The sequence below is a fragment of the Rhinolophus sinicus genome, chromosome 5 (assembly GCF_057876585.1).
Source record: "Rhinolophus sinicus isolate RSI-liver-muscle chromosome 5, RSI-T2T, whole genome shotgun sequence".
Lineage (NCBI taxonomy): Eukaryota > Metazoa > Chordata > Mammalia > Chiroptera > Rhinolophidae > Rhinolophus > Rhinolophus sinicus.
Window position 1 is genome coordinate 35,169,343 of NC_142505.1, and position 13,956 is coordinate 35,183,298.

General features: G+C 38.7%; 1 long non-coding RNA gene across 9 annotated transcripts in view; it reads right to left on the minus strand.

The window, feature by feature from the left end:
• The window catches only part of LOC109456036 (uncharacterized), a 132,632-nt gene that overhangs the window by 101,277 nt on the left and 17,399 nt on the right, over nt 1-13,956 (minus strand). For 6 of the 9 annotated variants that reach the window (XR_012489675.2, XR_016021291.1, XR_012489677.2 and 3 more), the window contains exon 1: nt 10,984-11,120. This is a non-coding gene — a long non-coding RNA (uncharacterized LOC109456036). Of the gene's footprint in view, nt 1-10,983; nt 11,121-11,873; nt 12,706-13,956 lie in introns of those variants that run through there. The other 3 variants (XR_016021288.1, XR_016021287.1, XR_012489674.2) reach the window with 2 other exon arrangements.

The window sequence follows — 13,956 nt, forward strand, 5'->3', positions numbered from 1 at the left end:
TTGCAATCTTATGTATTATATGAAATAGACTTTAGAACATTATTCCAAGAAGAGATCCACAGGCTTCATCAGACTGCCAAAGGGGCCTGGGGGTGGGGGGTTAAAAACCCTTCCATTAGGCAGTTGCAGACAAGTTAGAGGAGTACAGAATCCCATCAATCCAAATCCAAAAATGTTTGGAAAAGGTTTTGAGGAAAAGGTGGGGAGGGGTAAAGATATAACTTTAGGTATGCCTAGGGACTATGCAATTCACTGGGTTATGGAACAAGTTCAATTCTAGCTGAAAGACATGGCCTTAGGGACTCTCTTGGTAAAAAGCCCAACTATATAAGTAGGGACCTAACCTGTCAAAGGGTGGTTCAGGAGAAATCATTCTAGAAGGTGAACCTAGATCCAGTGTCTAGTGCCTAGACACTACAAACAGATAACCCAAATCTATAATTATATGATAATCCCACATCTCCAAGTAACTGATATTAATTCAGTTGGGTAAGCATCCTTTCAAACCTGGGAAGGAACTTAGAAATAAAAATAACAGAAGCTTTTATAGCCAACTTTCACTTAACCAAATTATTAAATTAACTTTCCCCATTCCTTCTGTCAAACCTACCAACTTGTCCCAAGGTACACTGAGTACTTGCATCGTCTTCTCTCTAGTACACTGGCACTTTCTCAACACCCGGTAAGAAAACAAATAACTGAATTAAAAATGGGCAAGAACCACCCACTTATTAAGGCCTACTAGATAGCTATCCCTCTGACAATACCACACAGTAATCAAGACTGTTATTGGCAGAAGGATAGCCAAATAGATCAGTGGAGAAAAACAGGATCCCAGAAAGAGAGCCATACAAATATGCCCAACTGATTTTTTTAAAAAACAGACTTTATTTTTTAGAACTGTTTTTTATTTACAGAAAAATTAAGCAGGTAGTACAAAGAATTCCCATATACTCTGTACCCAGTTTCCTATATTATTAACACCTCACAATAGTATGGTACATTTGTTACAATTAAGAAACCAATACTGATACATTAGTATTAATAATCATAGTGGATTCAGATTTCCTTAGTTTTTAGTTGTCATGTCTCCTTAGGCTCCTCTTGGATGTGACAATTTCTCAGACTTCCCTTATTTTTCATGACCTTGACAGTTTTGAGGAGTACAGGTCATATATTTTGTAGGATGTCCCACTACTGGAATTTGTCTGATGTTTTTCTCCTAATAAGATTGGGGTGATGGGTTATTAGGAGGCAGATCACAGAAGTAAAGTGCCATTTATCACATGATATCAAGAGGACATGTTACCAGCATGATTTATGCCTGTTGATACTGACTTTGATCACTTGCCTGAGGGAGTGTTTACCACATTTCTCCACTGTAAAGTCACTTTTCCCCCTTTTCCAGACCATATTCTTTGGAAGGATGTCACTCTGCACTCTTCATCCACCAAAGGAGTGGGGAATTATGTTCCTCTCATTGAGGGCAGAGTATCTGCATCGATTATTTGTAATTCGGTGTGGGAGATTTGTCTTTTCTCTCCATTTTTAAAATTGTTATTATTTAACCATTTATCTCAGCCTGTGTATTTACTTTATACTTTGGGCTATAATCCAATAGTACTTTTTTTTGTTGCTCATATTGTTCCAACTTTGGCCATTAGCTTCCAGTTTGCTCCTATGCACCTTTGACAACCCCCCATTAATGTGCTTTTTTTTTTTTTTTTAAATATTCCTTCCTTACTTTCTAATAGTACAAGATATTCCAGGATCATCTGATATATTTCCTGCCCCAGTCCTAGAATCAACTGTTTCTCTAAGGAGCCCTATTCCTTTTTTTGGTGAACGGTACTAGAAACTACAATTGAGGCAATAGGTATACTCCTTGCTGCTGGGATAGCCAACTGATTTTTGACAAACATTCAAAAGTGGAGGAAAGATAGCCATTTCAACAAATGGTGCTATAGCAATCGGACATCCAAAGGCCAAAAAATTAAAAAATAAACCTTAACCTAAAGCTCACATCTTGTTTAAAAAATAATTCAAAATGAATCCTAGATGTGATGTAAAATGTAAAACTGTAAAACTTAGGGGAAAACAAACATAGTAGAAAATCTTCAGGATCTAGCAATAGGCAAATAGTTCTTGGATTTAACACCAAAAGCATAAGCCATAAAAGGAAAAATTTATAAATTGGACCTCATCAAAATTAGAAACTTTTGGTCTAAAAAAAAAAAATCTCTATTAACAGAATGAAAAGACAAGTTACTACAGACTGGGAAAAAATATTTGCAAATCAGATATCTGACAAAAGACTAGTATCTAGATGTATAAAGAAATCTCAAACTCAACAGGGAAAAACAATCTAATATAAAAATGGGCAAGGCATGAACAGACATTTCACCAAAAAGGATATAGATATGGTAAATAAGTACATGAAAAGATGTTCAATGTTATTAGCCATTAGGGAAATGAAAATTTAAAGCACAGTGACATATCTCTACACAGAGAAATGAAAACTTATATTCACACCAAAACCTGACACGAATATTCCTTGTAGCCCCAAACTGCAAACAACTCACATGTTCTTTAGTAGGTCAATAGTCAAATAAATTGTGCTACATCCATACCATGGGATACTACTCAGCAACAAAAAGGAACAAACTACTGATAACCGCAATAACTTGGATGAATCTCCAGAAAATTACATAGGATCAGTGGTTGCCAGGAGCTGGAGTTGGAGGAGTAGGGGGAGAGATTGAGTACAAAGGAAAAGCTCAAGGAATTTTGAGGGAGTGACAGAAATATTCTATATCTTGATCATGGCAGTTGTGGTTACATGACTCCAAGTGTTTGTCAAAACTCATTGGACTATATACACTCTAAAGGGTAGATTTTGCTGTATGGAAATTGTAACTCAAATTTTAAAAACATGAAAAATGATAGAAGCCTTTTATTTCATCTTCCACTTAGCTCAATTACTAAATTAACCAACATTCTCCATTCCTCCTCCAATTGGTACCCAGGATACTTACAGCTGAGTACCTACAGCTAGTATCTCTCTATTATAAGTACTGGTATTTGCTGCTTCCACCAGTTGAGCACAACACATACCAAGAATCAGTTGCGTTTGTTTCCAAACCTACGCATGTTAGTTGTGCTTGTTATTGTATTTACCTAATTTAATTAAATAGGATATTTAATAGTCATGAAATATGAGTGTGGAAAAGAAGATTGTTTCTATGAAAATTAGGATGAATGCTTTGGAAAAACTAGCTAATAGCAACTTACTAAAAAATTTCATAAACCAAAAGTGGATAAGACAATCTTTAACAAAAGATTGCAAGGAAATGTAAAAATCCAAAATCAATCCACATTTACATTGCTTTGCACATGGCTTAAAGTTTTTGTTCCATTTCAACATAATCCAAACTAGAGATCATAGGGGATACAACATGAGAGTGATTTATACAACAAAGATGTCTTGGAACTTCAATTAACAGACTCATACACAAAGACACATATGTCAAATGAATGTATATTTGTATGTTCTAAACTAAATATTTATGTGTTTCAAACGTTTAATTTGAAATGTTAAACTATGCGTGAACTATTATTTATGATTCCTCACTTTAACTAAATTTTTCTACTTGCCAAACTTACACAGTCTCCAAATAAGAGTGAAGACAGTGACTCAGACCTAAGACTTAACACTTTTTTGTGTTGAGTTTCAAGAATAAGTTATTTTTTTAATCATCTTGGCAATTTGGGTATATTTTGTTTGACAGTATTTGAAATATTGAATTTAGACTTTTGATTTTAATTTGAAATATTTAAAGTTATTTAATTGGTAGTAGATTGGGGATTTAAATTTGAAATGTGTAAAAGTTGAATTGATTATGTTTATAAACTATGTTTGAATTTTTCAGAGAATCTAAGGTCCTAATTCTATAACTTTTGAGTTATTATGTTTGTAAACAGAGTTTAAGTGCTAGCAATATTGGTTTATTAGATTTGTAAGCTTGCTTGTTGAATATTTGAAGTACTTTAGTGAATCAAATATATTACATTTGTAGTTGTAGTTTGTAGTTTGAAATACCTAAGAATTGAATCGTGTTAATAATAAGTGCTTAGGGAACTTTATCATATTTATAAATTATACCAAAATACATTTATAAATAAAATCATAAAATTTTAAGTTAACCTTAAAAGCCTAAGAAAAACTAGATTTTAAAACTGGATACCTTTAATAAATTTGACATTAATTAAACAATAGTAGCTGTAAGTGTTTTTAGGTTTTTTTCTTTCTGTATACAAAAGCTTGCCTCATTAAAAATTCAAATGATAGGGTGGCCGGATGGCTCAATTGGTTAGAGCGCAAGCTCTTAACAAGGTTGCCGGTTCGATTCCTGCATGGCATGGTGGGATGGTGGGCTGCGCCCTCCAGTAGATTGAAAACGGCGACTGGACTTGGAGCTGAGCTGCACCCTCCACAACAAGATTGAAGGACAATGACTTGACTTGGAGCTGATGGGTCCTGGAAAAACACACTGTTCCCCAATATTCCCCAATAAAAAATTTTTTTTTAAATTCAAATGATAAAATAATGAAAGAATCAACTTGTCTCACACCTTGGTTCTCACAAAAACCATCTCCTTAAACTTCAAGCAAAGAAAATCAATAACTTTAAATTTAGAGTTATCATATGACCCAGTGATTCCACTGCTAGATATATAACCAAGAGAAACGAAGGCATATGTCCGTACAAAGACTAACACACGAATGTTCATTGTAACCTTATTTGTAATAGCCACAAATTGGAAGTAACCCAAATGGCCATTAGCAGGGGAATATTAGCAGGGGAATAAATAAATGTACCATAGTATAGCCCTACAATAGAATATTATCCTGCAACAAAAAGGAATAAAGTACTGATACATGGATCAGTACAACTTAGATAAAGCTTGAAAACATTAATGTACATATGTGAAAGAAGCCAGACGCAAAAGCCCACATGTTATATGATTCCATTTATATGAAATGTTCATAATATTTATCACTGCAGAAGTAGAGCAGTGGTTGCCTATGGCTGGAAGGGAGGATGGGTGGAAAGGAGAGTGGCTTAACAAATATGGAGTTTCTTTTTAGGTTGAAGAAAATGTTTTGAAATTGATTTTGATTATGATTTCACAACTGTGTGAATATACCAAAAGTCATGGAATTTTACATTTTAAATAGGTGAACTATATGGTATGTGAATTATGTCTCAATAAAGCTGAAATAGAAAGGAAGGAAGGAAGGAAGGAAGGAAGGAAGGAAGGAAGGAAGGAAGGAAGGAAGGAAAGAAGGAAGGCAGGCAGGCAGGCAAAAAGGAAGAGAGGGAGGGAAGAGAGAAAGAGAGGGAGGAAAGGAGACAGGGAGAAAGGAAAGGAGAAAACAAAAAGAAAAACAAAGAAAATCAAAGACAAACTTCAAAATTTTCAGCTTTCCCAAAATAATCACATTCCCCCTACAAGGAAACAATATTTCTGGAATCTCTTACATATATATTTAACAAATTAATTTTGTTTTGGATATCCTGCTTCTTCACATTGTGTTCTTATTAATTTAACTCTTGTGTGAGATGCATCTGACTGAGGCTAGGTCATATACCCTCCCCTAGCTGCAAAGGAGGTGGGGAAAGTGAGTTCTGGTTTCCACCTCGGGAGTCAGGACTTCTAAGAGTGGATTCTCTAAAGAAAAGCTTTTCCCTAAAGAAAGCTTTTCAACAGATGCTGAGAAACTATAATAATGTGACAAACTGTTCACCATGCTCAGCCACATGTGGAAAATGAGTTCAAGGGGGGCCAGATAGGAGGCAGAGGGACCAATGAGGTGGCTGGTGCAGGCCCACAAAGAGAGATGGTGAGGACCTGAACTGAGGTCATCTGATGACTGAATAGTACTAGAGGCAGAGAGGAGCAAACAGATTTGAGAAAGAAAATCAGCAGAACCTGAAGATTTGTTCCATGAGAGAGGTGAGGGAGCTGAGGGAATTAAGAATTTCTGGCTTAAGTGACTGAGTGGATAATGGAGTCTTGACCTAAGATGAGAAAGGAACATGGGAGGAGGAACAAGTTTGGAAGTTAAAAGAAGGAGGGGGGAATGTACTGAATTCTAGACATGTTATTGGTTTCTAATATAACTCCATGCAGTTAAAGAGTACACTTTGTACGAGTTGAATTCTTTCAAATTTATTGAGATTTGTTTTATGAAACAAAAGCTGGTCTATTTTGGTAAATATTCCATGTGCACCTGGAAAGAATTCTGTTATTGGATGGAATGTCCTACAATTGTCAATTAAGTGAAATTGCTTGATAGTGTTATTCAAGTCTTCTATGTCTTTGCTGATTTTCTGTCAATTTGTTCTATCAATTACTGGGAGGATGGTACAGCAATCTACAATAATGACTGTGGCTTTGTGTATTTCTCTTTGCTCCCATCTATTTTTGCTTCATGTACAGTATTTTGAAACTCTATTATTGTAACTGCACATGAACTTCATTTCTTTAGCGTACATTTTGCTTTAATCCAAGCTAGCTTTGTTTAGTCTGATAGAACTATGACTCACCTGCATTCTTGCCATCAGACACTCCTACCTGTACATATACTATATGTCCACTGCTTTTAATCATTAAACCCTTAGCACATTAGGTTCTGGTCAGCATCAAACTCACTTAAGAATAAAGCATCAGGTCTATCAACCAAGACCAAAATACAATAAACTTCAAACTAGAATAAGGTTTTAGTCAAAGAAAGGTAAGAGCTTGGCCTCAGTTATGTTGTTATTTTAGTAGTTGCTTTAGGATTTATAGTATAAATCTTTAACTTATCAAAAGCTACATTCAAGTGAAATTATACCATTTTATGTACGAGTATAAGAAACTTACAGCTGCATATTTTTATTTCCCCTCCTTGCCTTTTTGCTGCTTTTCTTATGCATTTTACTTATTTATGTTATAAACCTCAAAATTAGTGTTGCTAGATCTAACACATAAAAATATAGGACACCCAGTTAAATCTAAATTTCAGGTGAATAATGAATAACTTAATAAAATAAGTATGTTCCAAACAATATTTAGAAATACTTATACTAATAAAGTAACAATTATTTATCTGAAATTCATATTAAACTGGGCATCTTGTATATTATTAATATCTGGCAATCATACTCATAATACATTGTTATTAATTTTGTTTAAATAGTCAATTATCTTTAAAAGAGATTTTAATAGCATTTTTAATATTTTACATATTTATACATGCAGTTACTATTTTTGTGCACTTTCTTCCTTTCTATAGATCCATAATCCCAACTGGAGTCATTTTCCTTATGCAAGGAGGACTTCCTTTAGCATTTATTGTTAGTACAGTCCTGTTATGATGAACCCTTTTAGCTTTGTATGTCTGAAACAGTCTTTGTGTCACCTTCATTTTTGAGAGATGCTTTAGATGAGAATAGAATTCTAGATTGACAACTTTTTTTCAGTACTTTAAAGATGTTACTCCACTATCCTCCTGCTTGCATTTTTTCTAACAAGAGACCTGCTATCATCCTTTTTTTGTTCCTCTCTCTATATATATGTATGTCTTTTTTTCTGTCTACTTTTAAGATTTTTCTTTATTACTGATTTTGAACAATTTAATTATGATGGCTTTCATGTGGTTTTCTTTATGTTTATTGTGTTTAGGGTATATTGGACTTCTTAGGTCTGTGAGTCTGTCAACTTTGGAAAATTTTGGTCATTATTATCCAAATAGTTTTTTGTTCCCATCTCTTTCCTTTGGAGAGTCCATTTACACATATATTTGTCCACTTCAAGTTGTCCCACAGGTCACCCATGCTGTTTTTATTTTTAAAATCTTTTTCTCTTATGTATGTTTTACTTGGACACTGTCTATTAGTATGAGTTTAAGTTCACTAATCTTTTCTTTGACAATGTCTAACTTGCCATTGATCCTATGAATGTATTTTATTCAAACATTGTAATCTTCATCTCTAGAAGTACAATTTTGTTTGTTTTTTACATAGCCCAGGTCTCGGGTTAACTTTTTGAACATTTGGAATACAGTTACAGTAACTGTTTTGTCTTTGTCTGATAATTCTAATGTGTGTCAATTCTGTTTTTCATTGATTTACTTTTTTCTTTAGTATGGATTGCACTTTCCTAAATCTGATCAGATCTCTAGTTATATTATCACTTTATAAGGAATACAAAAGTTGAACAACATTTTAACACCACAGGAATGCAATTAGCAAAATGCAGAATGTGGGAAACTTCACTGGACAAGCAATTAATTTCTTCAACATATAAAGTGCAAGAAAAGAAAAGATTTAAGAGATTTTAACCAAATGCAGTGTGAGCACCTTGCTTGGGTCCTGACTTGAAGAAATAAACTATGTATTAGAAATAAACTATAATAAAACACTTATGAGAAAATTGGGAAAATCTGAATACTTACTAGATGTTCAATAATTGTTAATTTTCAAAGTTATTTCAATGATTTTGTGGTTGTTTTAAAAAGTAAACCATATATATATTTTAGAGATACCTAGCAAAATATTTATGGGTGAAATAATATGCTGCTTGTGATTTTCTTCAAAATAATCCAAGGAGGGAAAGAGGTGAGGGACAGATGGAACAAATTGGCCATGAGATGATAATTGTTGAAACTGAGTAATGAGTACATAGTAGTTCATTATATTATTCTCTCTACTTTTGGAATATTTTATATTTTTCTATAATTAAAAAAAATCAGATGTTCTGAGACTTGCCTTACTCTCTCCCGACACCTAATATAATTAATTGTGCTCAGGACTGTTCCCCTACCATTTAAATAAATTAAAAAGTCATTTATTGCCAAATCTTTCTCCCTAATTCAGCCCTAAACCTTGACAGCAAAGATTGTGTCTAATTCATTTTATGTTCTTTGTACCTCTACCACCAACCACAAAGCCAGGGTGCTCAATAAATTGTAGCAGTTTGGCAGCTTTTTAGCCCCCATTCACCAAATTGTTCATGATAAAGAAGCTGACGCCATCATATTGAATTAAATTTCCAGTTAGGTGTTGTATACTTTATATAAATGTATGCCAAAGGAGCCAAAGGAATCCAAAGGAACTCAGGCAATAAAACTCTCAAGACAAACCAGGTATCCAGCAGGGATTGGAAGGGTCAGCAGTACTGAAACTGTTTTATGGTTCATTGTGTACTTCTCAGTTATGCATTACACTAGGACCTTTGCAAAGTCCTTCTGTCCTGCCCTGCCTTTTTCGTGGGATGGCTCTAAGTCTTGTGAACCCCCAGAGGGAATATATCTGCCAAAGAGGACACCTCATGGTTAATTGGGCCCAAAATCACAACCACAGTCTAGCAGCCATTGCCATCAGAGGCCTTTCACATATACTACATATCACGGAAAAGCCACAGACTGAGCTGCCAAACCTCATTCCCGCTGGCTGATCAGACCCTTATAAAGGAGTTGCTGGAATCATCTCTCCACCTGAGATGGAGCTGAGACCTGCCCTGTCCAATCCAACCTGCACAACTATATCCTCATTTGCATCTTTACTGACCAATCAGAGCAGCTCCATAATGACAAATCAGGATGTGTGATTCCACGAATCAGGATAGTGCTATTTGGATTAATCAAACTGTGCAAATTTGGATTCTTTGTTCCTATAAAAATGGACCAATCAGGGATCAAGACTGGTGCTTTGTCTATAAAAGGAGGCCTCCCCTTTGTCTCTTGGTGTTTCCATCAGAGGCTGCTTTCCTGGGTTTGCAAGCTGTTTACCAGAATAAAGCTTCCCCTTTTATCACACCCAAGATTGGGGACTCCTGTTTGCATTAGATTGGTAGCAGCGAATTTTGTTGACAGTCTCAAGATACCATAATGTATGTGAAAGGGCTTTTTTAAAAATGGAAAAGCAGTATAAAGTTTAAAGTATAATGACTTCTTTCCAAAGCATCAACACATCTCACAGAACTCATCATTTTAGCTATTAGAAAAATTGACCTGGGATGAAATTATTCAGGCAACACCTGTTTTAGGTGAATATAAAAATATAAATACAAATATAATATAAATATAAATATTCACCCCAATATTTTTTTTTCTTTCCTTGCACTATAAATACACACATGGTACCTATTATATGCCTGGTGGTCTGCTAGGTGCTAGTGACATAGAATGAGGACAGACAGCCCAGGTACCCAGAACCAATCCTCACAAACCACCTAATTCTTGGCTATTTTTAAATCTTTATATACCTCCCATCCCCCACCCTCAGGTTCTCCTTACTCATGCCGTTCAATCTCACGATTGATTAACTTACTAAATTATTTATATGCATATATATTATTTATCTTTTTAATTAAGAATTTTACAGATACACTAAACTGGAGGTTCCTAATTCCATCTTACAAATGTGTAACAAACATGTTCTTGGAGAGTGCATGATTATGGACAAGTGGCCTTTGAGTTCTTGTGGCAGTTAGGAGAAGGGCAATTTTAGGAGCCCTTTCCAGGCTGTGTCCTCCCAGCTATTGATGAGGTTTTGTTTTACACGGCATTAAATTGGGGGTTGTTATAAGGGTGCATGTCTCGGAATAATTTTTAAGTTCTGCATTGTTTTTATGTGGCGTTCTGTATTTGTCTTATATTTAACAACATAACAGTTAAACATAAATATCTCTTTCCATTTGTTCACTAATTCATGAAGAAAATTGGCGCAGGTGCAGGCCACTAGGAGGGTTGGAGTGACCCGGGCTGTCCAGGCGAGGGCTGCGCGTTGGCTGAAGGAGGGCAAAACGATCAATGGCGCTTCAATAACAACAACAACAATGATAATAACAATCACAGTAATAACAAATCTGAGAGACTCGCATCCGCCAAATAGTAGTAAGTACTACAAATCGCGTCTCCTACGAGCCGCCATACCTGGGACTGCGGCCCCTGCGGCTCTCGCGGCGTCCCTGGCGGCCCCCTTTTTAGCGAGGGGCGGTGGGGTGGGCGGACCTGTGCGGGTGGGGGCCCGCGGGGAGGGGCGGGGCCTGGCGGGCGGGGCGGGGCGCCGAGCCGGCGGCCGAGGGTGGGGACGAGGGGGAGGAGGGGACGGGCAGGCGGCTGGGCGGGGCGCGCTCGGGGTTCAGCTCCTCACGCGCCGCGCTCGCAGCCCAGTATCCCGCGGCGCCGTGAACCGTGGCGGCGAGCGCAGTCCGTGAGCGGAGGCAGCAGCCGCAGGAGGAGCCGCAGGCGCTCAGGTAGGCGCGGGGACGCCCGCCGCGCGGCCTGAAGCCCCAGCGCCCTGGGCCCGGCCCGAGTGTTGTGCGAGCCTGGGGGCGGTACGCGGAGGCCCGGGCGGGCGGGGCCGGAGCCTGGGGGCGGGGACCGGCCTGGCCGGAGGGGTCGGCGCGGTCGCGCTGCGCTGGTGGAGCTGGCGGAGCCGTGGAAGTCGGGGTTCCAGGCGGTGCGGGCGCCTCTGCACTCCCAGCTCGGGCCCGGGCCGTGGCAGCCCGGGGGGTGTGGAAACCGCCTGCCCCGGGGGCGCTCACAGAGGAGGGAAGGCGGGGGACGGCCTGCTCCCTCCCACTTTCGGGGCTCCTAGGCCAGTTCGCCCGCGCAGCCCTCGGGAACTTGTTAACCGGAAAGCTTGGCAGAGAAACAAATGCCAACGTTTTGGAAGAACTGAGAGTCACGTCGTTAGGCGCTGAGGCTTTATTTTCCTTCCCCGCCCCCTGCCCAACCTCAGCCCGACTTGGCCAAAGAAGGATGTGTCACCAGTTTGGGGCCTTGGGCGGGATCCCCGGCCCGGCTGGGAGGGGGAGTACCTGAAACAAAGGTAAACGGAGGCCGGGCAGACCCCAGTCCTGCCCTGCGACCGTCTCCGGGCCGACCGGGTGGGTCTCGCTCCCGCGCCGCCCCCGGCCGCCGCCTCGGAGGGGCTTTCTCCTGGGGGATCTCTCGATGGAAACCAGCTGGCTGGGCTTGGAGTTGATGTTGCATCTGAACTCTGTTGTGCTCACATTATTCCCAATCCTTCGATTCTGGTAAAGCTTAAGGAAATTTTATCCAGTTTTAGTGGTCAGCAAATGTAAGGGAGGATACATTGCTATTTGTAAATTACAAGGTATTTTCTTATTAGGAAATGATCTGAAAGCACGAAATAAAAATTCTTAACACGTAAGCAGAAACGTGATTTGTAGTGCCGTCCAAAATCTAAGGAAGTGTTCCTCCTCAAAATCATTCATGTACAAAACATCCCCCAAACCTTTGGTGCCAGGCGTTTTTCTTTGTTCTTTATTAGTCTCAGGCCTCAGTTTCTTGTAAACAGAGCACCCAGTGCTGAGACCCTAAGAATTGCCATACTAGGTCAGAGCCTGTGCATCCAGCTCAGCAAGCAGCAGACGTGAAGTAAAACACGGTTTTCTTTCTTGGTGATGCCATTAAAATTATCTCAATTTCATTCCTTTCAGTAGTATCCATGACTTAGTGAAAGCCTTTTAAAAAACCGATAGACCACTCCTAATTTATGCATACAATTTATTCATATTTATTGCATCCAAATGGTTCTCCTATCCTCTCTGGCAGAAGAACTAACTTATGAGATACTTGTGGGGAAAACTTATATCTTTTATAAATCTGGGAGCTCAGAAATTGGGGACAAGGGGAAATAAAGTTAAGTTTTTTTAAAACAGAAACATTTGGAGAAGTCTTGACCAGGACCAGCCTGGCTGTTGAGTTAAAAAAAAAAAAAAAAGCTTTATCCACTAACAACCTGAACATTAAGCAGTTAAAGATTTATTTGTATTCATTAGTATTTGCATATTTTAAAATGCAGCTTAACATTCTGGAGTGTGAAGGGGCTGACTTTATCCTAGTCTGAATTAATTTGGCCTTAATGTTTCGCTGAAACCAGCTGCCCTAAGAGAATGAAAGTTTTGTTTCAGTAAGAAGGGAATAGGAGATGAGTAATTTTGGAGTATGAGGTACTGTTTAAACCATAACTCTGCTTTTAAACTCTTCGGAGGCTTCCCATTACTTCTGGCAAACAGTTTCCATGGACCTGGCCCCTGCCACCCTTCTTCGTGCAGCGAAAACTATATATACTTCCTCTCTGAAACTTTTCTTGACATCCCAGAATAAGAAACCCCACCACCTGGAGTAGAATTGATCACCCTTATGGGCATTACCATCCTCTAAATTAGGGGATTTTGTCCCTGGAGCTCTTGACATTCGGACCAGATAATTCTTCACTGTAGGGGGCTGTCCTGTGCATTAGAGGATGTTTAGCAGCATTCCTGGCCTCTACTTAATAGATGCTAGTATTACTCCCATTCCCAGTTGTGACAAACATTCACACAACCCACACAGTTGTGACAATCAGAAATACCTCCAGACATTGCCAGGAGTCCCCTGGGAGGGCCCAGATCACCCCTACCTGAGAACCACTGTTCTAAACAGATTGCTGCCTTCACACCAGTGACACTGCGTTGTCCTCATTTACTTATGTGTTGATTTTATCTACTAAGCTAAGCTTGAGAGCAGGAGCAGTCATTCATTTATTTGACAAATATCTGAGGGAGGGCCGACTTTGCCAGCTAGACACCATTTAGGTCTGGGAATCCAGTGGTAAAAGCAATTGATGTGGTTTCTGCACTCCTAGACTTTATAAAGAGTAACAGATGCATACATGTACAATGATAGAATTACCTCATACAACTGTGATAAACTCTAGAAGTACCGGATCCTCTGAGTACGTAAAACGGGTCCTGACCTAGTTTGGAAACTAGGAAAGTTTCCTTGGAAATGGGCTTGAAGGTGAGGTGGACTCTGAAGGATAAATAGCAGTTACAAGGTGAAGCTTATGGGGACAATTTTCTGGCAGAAGGAACAGGACTTTTTCTGGGAACT